The sequence below is a fragment of the Lissotriton vulgaris genome, chromosome 11, assembly GCF_964263255.1.
Source record: "Lissotriton vulgaris chromosome 11, aLisVul1.2, whole genome shotgun sequence".
NCBI lineage: Eukaryota > Metazoa > Chordata > Amphibia > Caudata > Salamandridae > Lissotriton > Lissotriton vulgaris.
This window is the reverse complement of record NC_141699.1, coordinates 89,081,031-89,099,860: the sequence shown is the minus strand read 5'-3', so window position 1 is coordinate 89,099,860 and position 18,830 is coordinate 89,081,031.

The following is an 18,830-nucleotide window of genomic DNA, read 5'->3' as shown; positions in this document are numbered from 1 at the left end:
TAGCCTTTGGGAAGATAGGCTGGAAAACATATTACACAGCCTTCCCATTCTGTCCCATTCCCTTTTTAAGGATACTTATGTGGGTGGCACAAATAGTGCTGCAGGTACACTAGTAGCATTTGCATTACCAGCCTTGGCACACATAGTGCACTGTACTATGGACTTTACTAGTAAGGCAAACATACCAATAATGGGCAACCAATTACTATGCCTTTATACAGGAAACACTTACACTTTGACACTGTTTAGCAGTGGCAAAGTGTCCTAAGCATCTAAGTTGGCAACACCGTGTCAGAAAAAAGGTCTAGCGGGAAAGCAAAAGGTTTGGGGGCTTTAACCAAAAGGGCCAAGTCCTACAATAATACATACAATTGTATGTATTCCCCTGCCCTCCACCTTTGTATGCATTGTGGTTCTATAATTCTCAAACCTGACTCAATTTTAGTCTTGCCCTCGCGTAGGCCTGTGAAGTAGGCCCGACAAACAAGTGGCCTGGCCTTCTGAGTTTGTGCATATATTAACTTGGGTTTTTCTGACTCTGAATGAACTGCAGAGAGAGTGACCCTTTTCACCTGAAACTGACCTTTTGCAAAACCAGTTTCACTAGCTGATCGTTGTCTGAGTTTTTCAATCACCTTTCAGGACCTCGTTAACCTTTAGTTTCCTTGCACATATCTTATCCTAATCAATATCTAAATTGTTTCTTTCCTTACGACTTTTCATTACATGGGTAGTGCTTTCAATTATGGGTTTGTTCGGCTTGTGGAGATGGAATTTGGGACAGTCCTAAAAATTAACTTTTGCGTTGAGTTACTGTAAATTGGGTTTTTGTTAATGTGATACTCAGTTAGAAAATGTGTCCTATTGGTCAGAATTTGGTGCAGTGGGTGTACATTTATAATGAGAATATTGTGTATAAAAGGTGATGTCTTGCTCTATGAAAATTGAGCAGTTTCTTGAGTTGTACACCGTGTTGTATTGCTGGGATTTCTGCTACTAGCTGCAGCTAATAAATTTGATCTCTGATGCCACCTAGAAGTATTCCGTGTCTCTGTATACCAAGGCAAGGGAACCCAGAGGACTTTAGGGCGTGTCCCTGGCGCCGCTGGGTATTTGATAACCCGGATCTTCAGTTGGCGCCCATCGTGGGGCGACTTCAGTGGTACCGGTCCAAGCCCGAAGATTGCGAGGAGCCACGTGAGGAAATTCTGGAGGAGGGCCCCCACTTCATCGACCCCTGCATGTCGACGTGGACCAAAGGTCTTTTCTGCGAGGCTTCCCGCTTTCCAACGGCTACGAAGGACTGCTACCCTGACTGTTGCTTTGTCTTGGACCCTCCGATTGATGTTTGTAAAGTGAGACGATAGACGGTCTTCTGGTGGCATGACAGATATTTGGTTAAGTATAAGTGGGTTGCTCCCACGACTTTGTTTGGTTCCTTGGTTTTGATTTGGTTGCTGCAGTACCCAAAGCCGAAGGGCTTGTATATTTACGAGTGTATCATTTTTTGATTCTCTTTGAAGTTTGAAACCAGACTAGTGAGCAAGATGCCTGGTCTTGGTAAATTTGGTAATTGGTTTGTTTGTGGTAGTAACAGGGATTCCCAATTGGAGGATTTATGTCCGATACCTCCGGTTGGAACTCCGACTTATGAGCTCTATTCTAAACACGGACTGGGCCCTATGACTTATAACGAAGTATGGGTTCGCTACACGAAAAAAGATGGTGTTTTGCAATGGCCCCCACATGGTAGTTTTGAAACAGAGATTTTAGACAATCTAGAAGTTAGGCTATTTAGGAAGAAAGCCCGGCCGACATGTTTGACTCTTTCCACCATTGGCATAAGGAAGCCAAACAGCGAGAAATTAAGCAAGCAAAGAGAGATAGGAAAGATACAAATATGTCAGTACTACAAGCTGCTAGACAGTTTAAGGAAGATGGAGAAGAGCGTGTGAGTGAAGTCTTAGATAGACAGCGTTGCATGACCATAGATAAATGTTATCCGGCCTTGCCATCTTCTCCTCCGAAAGTGATGGAAGACCTTGAAAAAGATCCTTTGATCTCTCATTTACTGAGATTGCCTCCTCCCTATGTGCAGGGTGCTACTGCGCCTCTATTACCCCTGGTTGTTCCACCCTTTGTTGTTCAACCTCCTGCTGTTGTTCAGCCACCCGGTGTCCACAGATGGCTTTGCCTCCTCCTGCGCAACCCATTCTAGGGTCGCCAGCCTTGCTACCAGCTTTGCCTCAAACTCCTTTGCCTTCTGCTTCTGCATCTTCGACTTCTACTGTTCTTGTCCCTACACCTTCCTTGCCTCAGAATAATTATTCTCCTGTTCTTATGTCTACTTCTTCCCCTTCTGCTCGAAAACGAATAACCGAGAGTGTTGTTAATCTGTTGTCACCATTGTTTGGGTTACTGAATATGGCCCCTGTTTCGGAACGTAAACAGAGTCGTAGTCAGCTTCCTAGTTCTAAAGAACGGAAAGTGTTGGATTTGTTGGCTCCTAGGTGGAATTTAAATGCTCCGAGGTATGATTTGCCAGCAGTTATGGATGTTTTCTTTCAGTGGGAACCGTCTAAGCAAAGGTATGTTTTTGAGGTAATGTGTACTTTTCTGCGTCAGGAATGGGAAGATAACGAGTTTGGTCCGATTCCGCAGGTTGTGCTCGATGTTCAGTCAGATTTTGCTAAAGGGATGATAGTGGAATCTGATGTTACAGATGCCGTAGAGACAATACTTGCTTTCAGATCTAGACTTTCGCCTCAGACATTGTATGAACCTGATTCCTCTGTTAGGAGGAAAGTGAAACAGTACCCTGTGAGAGAAGTTCCTCCTGTATGGAAAGAAGCAGTTCAGGCTAATGTAAATTTGGGTATTCAGGCCGCTCCAGCTCATTTTCAGCGAGTATGGGTACATGTCCCTTGGAAGAGAGCAGAGGTCTTGGCTCTTAAGCAGACCATACCTGACCCACATAAGAATCCTGCTGGTTATTACAAGGAGTTGTCCCAGACAGTTGAAGCGTGCATTATGAATTTAGCTGACATCGATATGTTGATGGGTAATGTAGTCCCTCAACCCTTGTGGGTGAAGATTCGTCATGAGAATCATGCTGCTGAATTAGGTGATACCTGGGTGAATATTGTTGCTGCAGATGGTAGACAGGAGGGAGGTGCTAAACCTGAACCTTTAGTTTCAGAATTACCAGGTAGAATTATTAATCTGATGAACACAATGATGCCCGCCTTACGAGTGAATTGGGATAAGTTAGCAGCATGTAAGCAGAAGAAACACGAGAGTGTATCTGACTTCTTCACTAGGTTTGAAGAGACGTTTATCGATCATAGTGGTCAGGATATGAGTACGGAGGGTGGTCAAAGGTTGTTTGTGGATAAATTTGTTTTTAATTTGCTTCCCGAACTTTCTAATAAGTTAAAGGACTCTGAGAGTTCATGGGCTGTCTCTTCGTCGGCCAAGATATTGGCTACTGCACAATATTACGAGAATAGGGATAAAGATGAGAAGGATAAAGTGGAGAAGAAAACTAAAGAGTTAAAGACGAAAGTTCTTTTGCAGCAAGCTTATCCGCCTCGTCAGAATCAGCCTCAGTTTCAGCAACCTCCACAATTTCAGAGATTGTTACAGAAGCCTGAGCCTTATGTTCAGCGATTCTTTCCTGGCCCTAATCAGTGTGCTTATTGCAGAGAGGAAGGTCATTACAAGAATAGTTGCCTGGCTTTGTTACAGCGTGCGAATGGTGTATCTGGTCAGAGAGGTCGTGGTAATTTTCAGCAAGCTCCTAAGGGTAGGGGACGTGGTGTGATCCCTCAGAATAAGCGTTCCTCTTCCCTACAGAATTCTGCAAATTATTTTGACAGACAGAATGTTCTGAGTGGTCAGTCTGCCCAGTACTATGTTGAGGATTACTATGTCGAAGGTGAGAGTTCTGGTTATAATGATAACTAGGACAGCCAAGGACAAAGTGAGGGAGTAGTGTCAGTTCCAGTGGATCAGAGTGGACCTTATGTTGAAGTGAGTACATCAGGTGTGATAGAACCTTTTCTTTTGGATACTGGTGCGATGAAGAGTTCTATTATGAACTCTAAACTTCCTGGTGCACCTTTGTCTGGCTTGACCAATGTTTCAGTAGGATTTTCAGGCGCCCCAGTTCGTAATCCGGTTTCTAGTCCTTTGTCCCTTTCCATTGGCCCTTGTGAATTGGAAGCTCCACTTATTCTAACGACTGTTTGTGGTGAGAATCTGTTGGGTTTGGACCTGCTGAAAAGATTGTATGCAACATTACATTGTTCTCCTTCAGGAGTACAACTTACCCTCGGTAAGAAAGTGATTTCCCCAATGTATTTGTCTAAGGATTGTCTGCCACTGGAAGTGCGTTCGCTTCCTGATACACTTTGGGCTACAGGTCCAAATGATGTTGGTCTTTTGCAGATTCCACCTTATGTTGTCACCCTTAAGTCAAATGCTAGGTTACCTCGTATTCCCCAATACAAGATCTCGAGTGATGGTGAGAGAGCTCTTTTAGCGATTGTCTATGATCTGGTTGAGAAGGGTGTAGTTGAGGAAACGAGAGGTAATGTTTGTAACAGTCCTGTTTTGCCTGTCCTTAAACGTACTGATGCTTCTCAGCCACCTGTGTACCGGTTTGTGTTCGACCTTCAAGAGGTAAACAAGATTGTCGTGCCACAGTTTCCTGTGGTATCTGATATCACTGCTTCGTTGACTTTGAGTCCTGCTTCGGCAGCTTGGTTTTCTGTCATCGATTTGAAGAATGCTTTCTTCAGTATTCCTATTGCTGAGGAAAGCAGGGATATTTTTGGCTTCTCATTAGGAGGCCGAAGCTTCCGGTTTAAGAGAGCTCCCCAAGGTTATTGTGAAAGTCCCTCCATCTATAGTCAGGCATTGAAAACTCATCTTGACGGTTTTGTGTTACCTGTTGGTGCTACTCTTATTCAGTACGTCAATGATTTGTTGATTACTGCTGATGATGAAAAGATTTGTAAAGAGGCTACTCTTTCTTTGTTGCGGTATTTGTCTGACCTTCATCATAAAGTGTCACCTTCAAAGTTGCAATATTGTCTCCAAGGAGTGACCTACTTAGGTCATCTCTTGTTGAAGGAGGGAAGGAGATTGACCCCAGAACGAATTCAAGCAATTGCGCAAATGAATGTACCATCCACACAGAGAGAAGTGTGTGCCTTTTTAGGTATTACATCGTATTGTAGACAGTGGATCCCCAATTTTTCACTGTTGGCGAAACCTCTGTTAGCATTGACTCTGAAAGATACCCCGCATCCTCTTCCTTGGTCTGACGAATGTCAGAAAAGTTTTTCTGAACTACGCGATGCATTGTGTTCGGCTCCTGTGTTGGGTACTCCAGACTATAGTAAGTCTTTCACGTTGTATGTGCACGAGAGAGAAGGTTGTGCGTTGTCAGTGTTGACACAACCATTTGGGGACAAGCAGCGTCCATGTGCATATTTTTCAGCAACGTTAGACCCAGTTGCTAAGGCGTTGCCGAGTTGTCTGAGAGCTACAGCTGCAGCGGCTGTTTCTATCCGACAGTCTGCTGGTTTGGTATTGGATAATACGTTGATTGTGATGGTCCCACATGCAGTGGATACCTTATTAAAGAGGACTAAGACACAGCACCTTACTAGTGCACGTCTGTCAGGTTACGAGTTGATATTGTTGGCTAGTCATGTTCACATTAAAAGATGTAATGTGCTGAATCCAGCTACATTGTTACCGATCTCTACAGAGGCGGATCCTCAAGAACAGCATGATTGTTTTCTTCGTACAGAGGAAGAAACGAAAGCTAGAGTTGACCTCAGGGATACTCCCCTTACAGATGTTTATGGTACCCTATGGGTAGATGGTTCGTGTTTTAAACTTGCGAATGGTGAAACGACTGCAGCGTATGCTATTACAACTTTACATACAGTTGTTGAGACAGCACGCATGCCACAAAATTCTGCGCAAGCAGCGGAGTTGATTGCACTGACTAGAGCGTGTGTGTTGTCAGAAGGAAAGCAAGTGAATGTTTACACCGATAGCCAGTATGCGTTTGGTGTTGCCCATAGTTTTGGGCGTTTGTGAAGAGAGCGCGGGTTCCTTACTTCGCCTGGGACAAAAATACAGCATGGGCAGTTGGTGAATGAACTTTTGGAATCTCTCACTCTCCCAAAGCAGATTGCAATTATGAAGTGTAGTGCGCATAAGAAAGTTGTGGACGATGTTGGTCGAGAGAATGCGTTTGCAGATGAAGTTGCGAAGGAAACGGCGAAATGTGATGAGCCGTATGTATGTTGCAGGCCAGCTAATTGGGTTATGGCTGGTGGAATGTGTGAAGACACAATAGAAAGTGTGAAAATGATTCAGGCTGAAGCGACTGAGAAAGAAGTGAGTGTTTGGAGAGAGACTACGGGGTATGTTGGATTCGACAGGTTGTTGGGTTGAGTTGTCAGAACACCAGCGATGACTGTTGCCAGAAGCGTATGTGCTCCCAGTGGTTATAATGGCTCATGGAATGGCTACAATAAGTTCGAAAGGTATATGCAAGTTGTTGGCTCCAGTTTGGCAGAATGCTGGAATTCCGAAATGTGCAGAGAACGTGGTGAAAGATTGTATGATTCATCTGAAGTATAATCCTGGTAAGGGAACTCCAACTCCAGCTGGTCATTTTGCTCCTCCGATGTATCCGTTTGAGGTGATACAGCTAGATTATATACATATGGAGAGATGCAATAATTTGAAGTATGTCCTTGTGGTTGTTTGTGCCTTTTCCAGGTAGATAGAGGCCTACCCCCTAAAGGATAATACTGCCATGTCTATAGCCAAGGTTTTGCTGAGAGAGTACTTCCCTAGGTATGATTTGCCGAGAATTGTATGGTCGGACAATGGGAGTGAATTTGTGGGTCAAATCATGAAGAAAGTATGTGCTGGTTTGGGAATAAATCAGAAGTTCCATGCAGCGAATCACCCCCAGTCTGCTGGACTTGTTGAATGTTACAATGGTACCTTGAAGCTGAAATTAGCTAAGGTACAAGCGAGCACTGGTCTTACATGGCCGGATGCCTTGCCGTTGGCTCTTTTGTCAACAAGGACGATTGTGCATTCTCGAGTGGGACTTAGTCCGTATGAAATTGTGTTTGGTCGTCGTGCGAATGTTTGGGGTGTGCCTCGTCCTAAAGAATACAGCAGTATTGAGTACCCTATGTTGGTGGATTACTTACATGACTTGACTGCTAAACTACGTGTTCTCCACCAACAGGTCTATGACAGTTTGCCGACAGCTACTACAGATCCAGGGCACACGATCCAACCTGGTGATTTTATCTTGACGAACAATTTTCAGCGATCCAAGAATTTGGAACCGAGATGGACTGGTCCCTATTTGGTATTGCTGGTCACTAGAACTTCTGTTAGATTAGCTGGTTAAAAGAACTGGGTGCATGCCACCCATACGAAAAAAGTTCCTTTGCCTTTACCGTATGATCAGTGGGTGAGGGATGGTATAGTTGACACAGATTGCGAGAGAGTCCCCAAATTCGTTCCATTTAGTGAAGCTCATTTGACATGGACACGGTCAGAACGCGAGGATGATGATGTTCTGCAAGCTGCTGTGCCTCCTCATCTAAAGATTAGCACCACCAATCCGGAACTTTTACTTAAGGATCCAACTGTACCTGATAAAGAACGCTACGATTTGAGGCCAAGAAAGCCTGTTGCTATGGACAAATAAAGAAAATAATTTTTTATATAGTGAATTACACCTTGTCAGATCAGGAGACTTTTTTGCTTTTTCCTTTTTCGAGTCACCATCCGGACTCAGCTGCAGGGTCACGGTAGGAAGTTCTTAAGGGGTGAGCCGCGTATTGACGCAAGGTCTGTGGTTCAGGGTCGTTAGTGCGATCTTGGCGCACACTTAAGTGAAGAAGGAAAATTGCCGTGAGCAGCACGTTAGAGGATGGAGTTTTTTGAGTCTGATAAATGTGTTAGGAAAGTGGATTCTAAAGTCCAAATATGTATATTGATTTGTAGCAAATGTTTTTTAATAATGTGTTTTCTTATGCTTGTGAATATTACGTTAGCTTGTGTGGGTTCGATTTTCTATGTCACACAATTACCACTTACATCTACTCCCAACCTACTCTTTCTTTTTCTACTGTTTCTCCACATGAGTTTCATATGTTACCATACGTTACCTGAACATGAACAGACAGATGTTGCATCAGCATCAGCTAGTCATAAATACCACGAATTGTTGGGTGTGTGGTCTTATGCCACGTACTACAGATAAGGGAATGCCATATTTGGTTTTGCCTTTTTCGCCTAACGGGTCAGTTTGGGAACTCCAATCAATGTTTATCTATGCGAATGAAGCCTCTCCTGTACATTCCGTCAAAGACAATGCTTGATACGGGGAATAGTTGATATGATTAGAGATATCGATGCGTATAACGCTATCCCTAGAGATGAGGTACGAGCATATGTCGGTTGGAATAAGACGACATATAGTGTTAGCTTGATGGAGAAAGAAAGGCAGCGAAGGTCTCCTCCTATTTGGATTGTACCCCACCGAGGTCATCTTTGTTTGCAAGGTAATGGTCAGAATCCGAGAGCTCAGCTTGGTAAGAGTGTGTGTGTTCACACATACGTTTATACGTCCCAGAAATCTCCTCCGTTCGTGCCAGCTAAAGGCACGTATTTTGTTTGTCACGATAGAGCATACACATGGTTGCCATCTGATTTTTCCGGCACATGTTACGTGGCATTTTTGCTTCCCCCTACATACACTGCTGTTTCCGATTACCATAAGGCAAGATATGGTAGAGGTATAATCGATGCGAAAGATACTGTCGCACAAGAAGCTGGAGACTTCTTCAAGGGTATCCTACCCTTTTGGGGTCCTATGGCTAATAGTAGGAATGTTCGTCAGCTTACGAGAGTGGTTGAGGCCACTATAAATGAGACTGCAGGTGCCCTTAGCAATATTACAGCTGAGCTTCAAGCAGATCGCCTTATGACATTACAGAACCGTTTTGTTTTAGATATTATACTTGCATATAGAGGTGGGGTATGCAAATTGATTAGATCTAGTTGCTGCGTTTTCATACCAGATAATGCCCCGACAGTGTACCAAGCCATCTCTAGACTACATAAGATCTCTGAGTCTATTCATGTGGACGAAGGTAACTGGTCGTTGAAGGGATGGTTATGGGAATCGCTGTCCAAAGGGGGATGGAAGATTCTGATGTTCCTTGGTATGGCGTTAGCTATCCTTTTCTCGTGTTGTTTATGCATCCAGTGTGGTCCCGCCATTTGTAGTCTTTGTGCTACGATCTGTGTGAGTAGTGGTCCCTATAACGACTATACTGTAAGTAATGATCATACACTTAATAGGTTGTATGTCTTCTGTCCGTCCGGACAGGGATTTATTATTTAGATCAAAAGAGTAATTTGTTAGGTTTGTTAAAAATGTCAAGCCGGCACAGCCGTGACCTTCAACATATACAGGACAACAACAAAAAGAAAAAATGGAAAAAGCACGAAATTTGTCTGTACACTTGTGTTTCAGTAGGACAGACGTTAAATGTTAAACCGCACCATTGCAATTATCAATGTTACATACACAATTTGCATATGGGGTTATGGACACATGTTGTCCTGTATATGTTGAAGGTCACGGCTGTGCCCGCTTGACATTTTTAACAAACCTAACAAATTACTCTTTTGATCTAAAAAATGAATCCCTGTCAGGACGGACAGAAGACATACAACCTATTAAGTGTATGATCATTACTTACAGTATAGTCGTTATAGGGACCACTGTTCTTTATAATAGTTAATGCCCAAGGTCCCTATGCTATACCTTAAGGGTTCCCTTGTCTTGTTGAAACACGATCTGTGTGAGACCAGTCCCGAGAGAAGTGAGGATAATAAGATGATGTTACAGCAACACCTAGATGACCTGATGAGAATAGATATAGACCTAGATTCAGATTGACATGAGTTTAGGTTATTGCCTACGTAATGGCAAAAGGAGGGTCTGTGGTTCTGTAATTCTGAAACCTGACTCCATTTTAGTCTTGCCCTCACGTAGGCCTGTGAAATAGGCCCAACGAAAAAGTGGCCTGGCCTTCTGAGTTTGTGCATATATTAACTTGGGTTTTTCTGACTCTGAATGAACTGCAGAGAGAGTGACCCTTTTCACCTGAAACTGACCTTTTGCAAAACCAGTTTCATTAGCTGATCGTTGTCTGAGTTTTTCAATCACTGTTCAGGACCTCGTTAACCTTTAGTTTCCTTGCACATATCCTATCCTAATCAATAACTAAATTGTTTCTTTCCTTACGACTTTTCATTACATGGGTAGTGCTTTCAATTATGGGTTTGTTCGGCATGTGGAAATTGAATTTGGGACAGTCCTAATAATTAACTTTTGGGTTGGGTTACTGTAAATTGGGTTTTTGTTAATGTGATACTCAGTTAGAAAATGTGTCCTATTGGTCAGAACTTGGTGCAGTGGGTGTACATTTGTAATGAGAATATTGTGTATAAAAGATGATGTCTTGCTCTATGAAAAATGAGCAGTTTCTTGAGTTGTACACCGTGTTGTATTGCTGGGATTTCTGCTACTAGCTGCAGCTAATAAATTTGATCTCTGGTGCCACCTAGAAGTATTCCGTGTCTCCGTATACCAAGGCAAGGGAACCCAGAGGACTTTAGGGCGTGTCCCTGGCGCCGCTGGGTATTTGATAACCCGGTTCTCTGCCCTCGTATGCTGTCCGTTGTCTTCTGCCCTCTGCCCTCTGCGACATTACGCTATCTGCCACCCTTGTATGTGGCACCTAAGCTCTACCCATGGGTGCCCTCTCTTTTTGCCATGGTCCACGTCCATTCATTGTCTGCCCGCCATTCTCTTATGTAGTCCTCTGCAAAAATCAGTTGAGAACTTGCCACAAGCTTGTGAACTATCTATCACTCTAACTTCATGTGCCAAGAATTAAATGCATAGCAATTAACCTTGAATGCAAAACAAGAGAGAGTGATAACCATATAGTGGCTGAATTGCAAAAACTACTGCTGTTTCTCTGTGAAATTGCAACTCAGACGAAGGAACTGTTGCTTATGTATTGAGCAATACTTTTCCGACTGATTAGAAAATTCATTTGATTTAATAGCCAGAAAAAGAAAACCATTTGAAATCTTTTGAGACACCTTGTTGTACATTTGTATTTATAGTATTTGTTCAGCCTGAGATATATGGTGACACCTTTAATTTATTTGCGATTTTCAAGACGATATTGCCGTCAGAGGCCACTCTACAGCGCACATGAGTCTCAATGAAAACAAGTGGATGCAGGGAACAGTGAGAGAAGCGCTTCACTATTTGCGTTATGTCCATCACAGAAAAAAAGAAAATTTACATACACAAGTGTCAACCGACCGTCTGTGCTCACCATAAAAGTAAGCCTTAAACTCAGACAATACTCTTTACAGAAACTGAACCATGGTCAATGTGGATAATTAGGGCCCATGAGTAGGCAATGCACAATGACATCACAGTATCACTACTTGGGGTTCTTCATTGACAAAATATGTCAGTACAGTGTCGCTGGAGCAAGCTTACACTTTTATTTCTTGTCACAGCTAAAGATTCTTCCCTAGGCCCTAAAGAATATCTGAGTTGCTTCTCTTAAATGTCAGGATAAAGAAAAATAGGCCATCCCTTGTTGATAAGGCAGACAAGGGGGTGCATTTTACACCAGTCACGTACATATGTCTAAATAATGCACAAGTGATTTCACTCGTAGAGGTATGGGTGAATTTGCAAAGGGAGGAGCACATTCTTTCCTCCACAGCAGCAATGCCCACCCGAACTCTGTGACTCATCTGTGCCAACTGGTATGAACACCAGTTCTATGCCTCCGTCTGCCTGGTGGTTTCTGTGCTCCACCGTTACAACACAGACACCGTGAGTGCATACTGTGATGTAGACCAGGTTCTACATGCCCACATGATCAGGTAAATGACAGGTAAATGTAAATGTAAATGTACATGTATTTATATAGCGCAAATCGCCCACATCGCAGGCATCTATGCGCTTGCTTAGGGAACCCGTCCTGGTATTCCCCTGTGAGATAACCCCGGCAGGGTATCCACAAGGTGAAAGCCAGGCATCCCGCCGCGAGGGGCCGTTGTGGAGATTAAGCAAGCTATTGCCCAGAGTCGCAGAGTGTGAACCCGTGAGTCGAGTAGGCACCGGAGCGAGAATTATCGAGTCCGTGGAATTATTGAGCCCAACCCCCATCGAGGCGGGGAATTGAACCCTGGTCCAGGGCCGATCTCAGCTTCCGGGTCTGCCGCCTCTAACCCCTGAGCCACACTGCTCCACATGGCATCAGACAGAAGCACTGAGGATGTTCTACCATACAAAGAATGTTCACCATTAAGCCTTTTAAAGCATCACACATTAATGGGCACCATTTTGCCAAAAATATAACGCCAATAACTACCACCATTGTTCCCTTGCCCTTGTGAGACATGACCATACATACAAACTATTAGCAATTCACACCTAATGGGCGCTCCTCTAGGCTGTCTCCCTTCCTCGGCATATATGCCTTGACTCCTTAGTTCTGTGCAGTCTCATAATCTTGTTTGCTTTGTTCTGACTTTTTTTGGTATAACAGAGTTTATTAATGTCATTTTCAAAATGGGTACATCTGTGCTTCTGGTTATATTGATCAATAAATGGCTTTTGCATGTGCCACATGTTGCAGCAATTCTCTGCCTGCTTTGGTGAATCTAGCAGCTGTTTCACCCTATGCATAAGACCTAATAAACACAATAAAGAAATTACGCAAAAAACCTACCACCATTGCATAATCTGATTTGTAGTCCGATTATATCTGCACTATCCCTTTGAGGTCGTGCCTGCATGGCCATATTTGCACCTTGCTTGTTAATTCTTTGTGCATGTTTAGAATCGCACTATCGTTCAGTATCAGCAGTGTGTCTTCAGAGTTGCCCCATCATGCAGGAATCATTAGTGTATGTTTAAATTTACATCAGTGGCTGAGCCTCTGTATATATTTGGATTTGAACGGTCACTTATTGGTAATCACGTCACTCATTAGTAATCACTTGTGCTGATATTATAACCACAGCCAAATCGGTGCTCACTTATACATATTTAGTCCAAGGTTTGTACACAGACAGTGCACAGATGTCAACGCTGAGGCAGAGTGGGTAAGTGAGTCGTCTGCCATTGCCCTAGCCTGGACATTATTGATGATTGAGGAGGGGTATGCACATATGGACTACCGCTGGGTTGTGATTTGGTCCGCCCAGATTAGCACTGCACCACTGTAATCGGGGAGCTGTACTTACAGCACCGCCACTTTAAAACAATGTCTTCTCTTTGTCTGGTGCAGCAGCATCGTTTTAAAGTGCTGCTTTCTAGCTCCTTGTTGCAGCCGGCAAGCAGTCTCTCTTCAATTGCCTTTCCTCTTCAACCCCGATATTGTTTCCTGACAGTGCACACATATCGGAATCAGAGTAGATGAGCGAGTCATCCGCCATTGCCCCGGTATCCATCATGATTGATGACACTGATAAGGCGTGGCTGAGGCTCCGGTCACTCTACTACTTACCCTGCAGCTGGCAAAGAGTGCTATGATTACAGATAGCATTGCCTCGCTGCTTCAGAGTACAACCCTTCTGCTAAAACACATGGGAGTGATAAGTGGTAGAGGGAGATTGGTTTAAAAGCTGACTATGCCCCCCCCCCCCCCTTAACCCTTCAGTCCCCTTCTCAGAGGTTTGCTCGACATCTAGAATTGGGTGCAGCAAGACTAGAAACACATTGGGTAGTTCTTATAAGTAGAAAATGGCTAATTTTAAAATCATGTGTCAGGTACTTTTCTATATCAAAAAGATTCAATGCTCGCAACTGGCCACTTAGGATATTGATGGGTGTTAAATTTTACTGTCTTTCTAATCCCCTGACATTTCCTCTCCAAGCCGAAAATAATCGCAAACTGCGGGTAGCTCAGTGCCTAGAGATAGATCACCACCGGCTTCCTGTCAGGGGTGGAGGGCTGTAAATGTTCGTATGCCGCAGCTCTGCCTACTCTAGTGCATCTGAGGCGCAGCATCGCTGGGTCCAGGTCCAGGCACAACAGGTGCCATCACTTGTTTCTTTCACTCGGTGTATTTCTCTTTATTTCACTCCTGTCTCCACCGATCTGGGCCTGCACCCAGGAAATATCCAGCTCCCAACACCAACCCTACGTAATCTCTGGGGAACAGATATATATCAGCCTATTCCCTGCTCAGTGGCGTAGCAAGGGTGGCGGTCTGCTCTGGGTGGCACAGGTCTTCAAGGTGGCAGCCTTCTCTGCTCTTATATGCGGCCGCCGCGGAGCCGCAAACGCAGAGACCGCCACAGGTGGCCAAAGGTCTAGCTACACCACCATCCCTGCTACACAAATCATGGAAGTATCCAGCACATACTTTTCACAGCATTACTGGCCTTCTTCTGACTCCACTCCCTTCCTGCCTTTCTTTGAATCCTCTAGTCCTCTTTTCTCTTTCATTCTTCTCCACTGAGCCACACTTTTCCACCTTATGTCCTTCCGTCCATCAGGAATTCCATCCAGCTGCTTCATTCTTCTCTCCTTCCTTTCCTTCATTCCTTTTACTTATCCTTACCTCCTTCCCTTCTCTTCAATACTTACATCACCTCTACCCCACTCTCTTCCTATCTTGCTCCCTCTTTCTCGCTGACTAATTCCTTCTTTTCTCTCACAGTCATTTCATTGTTTAACTTCCTTTAACTTCCTCTCTCTTCCTCCTTTTTTTCATCTATTCTGGTCTCTTATACTAGCTCTACCACCTTACCTCCTTCCCTCAAACCCACCCTAATCTTCTTTTACTCTCTATTCCACCCTTCCTTTCGATATCCTTTCTTCAAACCCACCCTTCCTTCATTATAACTTGATAATTACTGTGACACACAGCACCACACAATTCCACACCACACAATCCGGCCGTACACATTTCAAAACCACCCAGCATAATTACACTACACATAAAACCACTCAGCAAAGCTTAATTCAACTCCACTTAATAACACTTCTCACTACCACATAAATGCACCCCCCATAAAACCAATCTATACTACATAGCAACAATCCACATAGATACACTCTACACCATGCCACATAATTCTAATAAGCATCATTTCATTCAGTGCCACAAAGTTCCACGCCACACAAATCAACTCAACACGTTTCCATTCTACACCACACAAGTCAACTGGAAACCACATAATACAAATCAACAACACAATTACATAACACACCACATCATGGGCATCCGCAGAAATTTTTCCAGAGGGGCCAAGCTGAGAAAAAAAGTGGTGAATTCTACATTTGAATCTGGACAACAATTAGAGCACACATAAAATTACCCCCCAAGCCCCTTAAAACTCATACATTCCCTGATCCCTAAAGGTAGCCCCCTGGCACCCCAAAACCCATAACCACCCTGGCACCCCAAAACCCATACCCGCCCTGAACCCTAAAATTACCCCCCAGGTACCCCAAAACCCATACCCACCATGAAACTAAAATGATCCCCATGGCACCCCAAAACCCATACCCACCCACCCTAACCCTAAAGTTAGCCCAGCCCCCCCCAAAACTCATACCCGCCCTGAACCCTAAAATTACCCCCTGTCCCCTTAAAGCCCATCCTGCCCTAAACCCTAAAATTATCATCCTGGCACCCCAAAACCCATACCAACACTGAACCCTAACATTACCCCTTGGCACACCATCACCCATACCCGCCTGGAACCCTGAAATTACCCCCTGGTACCCCAAAACCCATATCCACCCAGAACCCTAAAATGACCTTCCTTCGGAACAAAAAGAACGTTTTGCAGACACATCAGAGGAAGTTGTGCGATAGTATAAAAGTAAGCAAATAGACAACCGCTTAAGTACAAGTCAAAATAAGTTTAAATTAGGTTGAGACAATCGAGCACTTCGTGGTTTTTCTGTATGCGCACAGCTTTGAGCAACTGTGCAGGTCTTTTTGAGGTATTTCATATGATAATAATCTATTCATATGGTTACTGCACTGAGTTGTCCAGTCTAATATTTTGTTTACAACTTATGGTCGTGAGCAGAAATGTATGGTGAGAGAAGTGCTCAGGAAGATCTGCTTGGATAGACTTTGTTACTATCATCTCATAACTGAGTGCCATTGTGAGATGTAACACGGCAAGCATAGGTGAACTAAAGGGAGGATTGCTGTGATGAAACCACTATATGGAACACATTATGGGTGTTTCAGCAAGTGGAACTTAAAATATGGAATCTGACGTTGCTTATGGAGGCTTCGCAGAGAGTTGAACTAGCTGACAGTAGTCACAAAGGTGCTTTTCCCTGCAGCTTTCTTGAAGAAGGCACTGTCAATAAACTATTACATAGTTTTTTCTTCACACCTTGCCTATTGTTACAAACACAATATACATCTCAAGCACAGCTTATGGCACTACGAGGCTCTCCCTAAAACCTTACACCTAAAACAAAGCATGCAAACATTTACAATTACTAGTGTAACATTCAAGTAGCAGTTGTGTGTCACTCAAAATGTTGTATGCATAATGTATGGATCACACACATAAGCACACAGCAAATATAGAATATTAATACATTGACAAGGGAGTAGCCAGAAAATTGAAATACCTCCCACTTTGAACTAAAGCTCTTATGGCACCAAGAAAGCAAAGTAAGTCATCACAACACTACCCGGAAGAGCTATCTTGTCCAAGGATCTAGCCATTCATCCTTCCATCAAACCCCTGACATCCACCATTTTAAATGTGCGTTCTGTTATCTATTGATTTTTTCATCCACCATTCAGTCTTTCACCATTCACTCTGTCCTTCAATCTGTGTTCCCATCCATATCCAAACCTTTTCAACCATTTGAAAACCTATGCAACATCTATTCTTCCATCCATCATTTCACTCATCAATCCCTCCATCCACCTTTTCACCCAATCCATCCATCAGTCATCCACTTGTTTACCAAATCCATCCTTTCACTCATCCATACACTCTTCCACCAATCCATCCATTCACTCATCCATCCAACCATTTACCCTTTCACCCAAGCCATCCTTTCACTCATCCATCGCATCTTCCACCCATCCATCCACTCCTCCATCCAATCACGTACCCTTTCACCCATTCATCCACCCTTTCACTTATCCGCACATAAACTATCCACCCTTTCACCCAATCCATCCTTTCACTCATCCATCATCCATCCACCCTTTCGCCCAATCTATCCTCTCACTCATCCACCCACTCTTCCATTCATGAATTCCATTCACTCATCCATCCAACTTTTTACCTTTTCACCCAAGCCACCCTTTCACTTATCCATACACTCTTCCACCCATCCATCCATCTATTCATTCACCTTTTCACTTATTAATTAATCAATCCATCCATCATTTCTCTCATCCATCCACCCATTCATTCGCCCATCATCCACCCTTTCACTGATCTATCTTTCATAATTGGTGGTGTGAAGGGTGGGAACCCTAAGGACAGCGCACACATGCACACACTACTGTTCTTTCACATCCCCTACTGTTCACCTTTACTGGCACAATTAAATCTTTTCTATTGCTACCTGCAGTCAGTCTGGTATTTTTCTAAATAGCCCTTGTATTTTTATTGGAGCTGTTTGAGTTTATTCTTGTATACAGACAGAATTCCACAAACATTTCTCTATCTCTCTCGTTCATTACAGACAATTGAAACAACAGATTGATTTACATTTATTTACCAGTTTCCTTTCACACTATAAAATGGAATGGCACCGGAGAGTAACAAGACCTCACAATTTACAGAACACAAGCAGGTACATTTGTTAGAAGATACATGTCTTCTTATGAGAGAAGGGCGAGATTATGCTTTCAACTGCTCAAATCCCTTACTTGCATCTTTTCCAGGACGGAAACCCCCCAGGGTACCCCCACTGCCTTCACTGTGCTCCCAACTGCAAGAAGAGACTTCTTTAAACCCTGAAGTGCTCTTCTGCTTCTCCTACCATTTGTGTCATATTTAAGCTTAAACTTTGACCTTAACCTTCCGCTGGGCTCCTCAGTTATTTTAAGCTAAGGCGCATTAGAGGTTCCAGGGTGGGAAGTATGCTTTAGCAGCTCAAACTGGTCATTGTCATTTTGTATGTGCTAATCAGCCACAGACAGAATGACAATGGGCGGGAGGGGCTACGAGGAGGAGTGCGAGGTGCCCCATCAGGGAGTTGAGGGCTCTGGCAGGGAACATCTCTGCTCCCTGCAGTGCCCAGAATTAAGGACAATAGGCGTCCGTAAAAGCATCGGAGTCCGCAGGGGGGGTTAAGGATGGGCGCTCAGGGGGGTGGGGGGTGCAAGCGCCCCTCCTTGCCCCCCTTTGCGGATGTCCATGCACCACATACATACAATCAACACCATACAATTCCAAATCACACTACAAAATTCAACAACCCACCACATAATTAAACTTTACTACATAACACTGCACAACACAAAATACTATACCACATAATTACTCTTCATAACACACAATCCCATGCCACATAGTTCCAATACACGAAATACCGCATAATTACTATCCACATAATTCCACTGCACACCATACCACATTATCACAGTACACACCACATACATCCCCGCAACTCCAAAACACATAAATAAAAAATACATTTACAAGGCCA